Source organism: Mesoplodon mirus, assembly GCF_964341445.2.
Source record: "Mesoplodon mirus genome assembly, chromosome: X".
NCBI classification, from domain to species: domain Eukaryota; kingdom Metazoa; phylum Chordata; class Mammalia; order Artiodactyla; family Ziphiidae; genus Mesoplodon; species Mesoplodon mirus.
This window is the reverse complement of record NC_138981.1, coordinates 33,785,235-33,786,715: the sequence shown is the minus strand read 5'-3', so window position 1 is coordinate 33,786,715 and position 1,481 is coordinate 33,785,235. Positions and strand designations below refer to the sequence as shown.

Sequence of the window (1,481 nt, the reverse complement as noted above, 5' to 3'; positions counted from 1 at the left end):
TAAAACATAAACGGACACTCAACCAAAGATAATATTCAGATGACAAAGAAGCATAAGAAAGATGTTTGACATTAGCCATTAGGGAAATGCAAATTAAAACCACTCTGAGATATCACTACATGTCTATTAGAATTCCTAAAATTAAAAAAAAAGATAGTGAAGGAGCAACAGTAACACAAGGTGGCAGCCACCGCAGGCTCGCGACTAAAAGTCCCTCGCAATTTCCAACTGTTGGAAGAACTCAACGAAGGCCAGAAAGGAGCAGGAGATGGTACAATTATCTGGGGTCTAGAAGATGATGAAGACAGGACACTTACAAGATGGACAGGGATGATAATTAAGCCCCCAAGAACAATTTATGAAAACCAAATATACAGCCTTAAAATAGAATGTGGAGCTAAATACCTAGAAGCACCCCCCTTTGTAAGATTTGTAACAAAAATTAATATGAATGGAGTTAATAGTTCTAATGGAGTGGTGGACCCAAGAGACAGATCAGTGCTAGCAGAATGGCAGAACTCATATAGCATCAGTTGCCCTGCAAGAGCTTCAGCGCCTAATGATGTCTAAAGATAATATGAAACTCCCTCAGCCGCCTGAAGGACAGTGTTACAGCAGTGAATCAAAAAGAAAAACCACCAGCCCTCCCTTACCCCCCATTTGATTTAAACAGTCTTCATTTTCCACAGTAGTAAATTTTCTAGATACGTCTTGTAGACCTCAAAGTACTGGAAGGAAACTCCCATTCAAAGGCAGTTTATCTTAAGATACTGTAAATGTGATACTAATCTTTTTGTCCATTTGAAATATATAAGTTGTGCCATAACAAATCATCCTGTCAAGTGTAACCACTGTCCACATATGAACTTCTGGGATCAAGAAAGTGTATTTAAATCAATTCCCGTCATAACCAGTGGGGCACATCTAACTCAACTGTGAAAAGACACATCACGCAATCACCTTGCTGCTGATTACATGGCCTGGGGTCTCTGCCTTCTCCCCTTCCCCTCCCGCTGCCTCCTCCCTCCCTGCAACAGCCCTCCAGCTGGGGGTGGCTTCTTAGAGTAGATGTGAGGGTTTCAGGTCACAGCCAGTGGGACTCCTGCTGGGTGTGCGGGGGTGCTTCGTCTGCACGCCTGGTTTCTTTCTTTAAGTCTTAAATGCTGCCCCCCTTCCAAGCCACCATCCTCTTCCCACTCTCCACTACCACCCTTGGCGAAGCATAGATTGTAACCCCCTCAGCTCCCCTCTGAAATTGGCCTTTGGTGAGGAATTCAGGGCTTTCCCCATATCTTCTCCTTCCACCTTATTCGAGCGTGCTGCTTTGTCCTTCCTCCTCCTCAAGTCCCTTTTTGCACCATCACCACCCAGCACTTTCCATGACACTTCCTTGCTTTAGCCAGAAGCCATCAGGTAATGTTGGAAAGCGTCTCTGACCTCCCTCATTTAGTTTTGGAACCACACTTTTTACTCTCCACCAG

At 44.3% G+C, this 1,481-nt stretch overlaps 1 pseudogene across 1 annotated transcript; it reads left to right on the top strand.

Annotated features, from left to right (window-relative positions):
* The first annotated feature begins 314 nt into the window (after positions 1-314).
* LOC309796356 (ubiquitin-conjugating enzyme E2 variant 1-like) lies at positions 315-721 on the top strand (annotated as a pseudogene). Its single transcript has one exon. The product of its transcript is annotated as a ubiquitin-conjugating enzyme E2 variant 1-like (transcript).
* Positions 722-1,481: the final 760 nt, after the last annotated feature.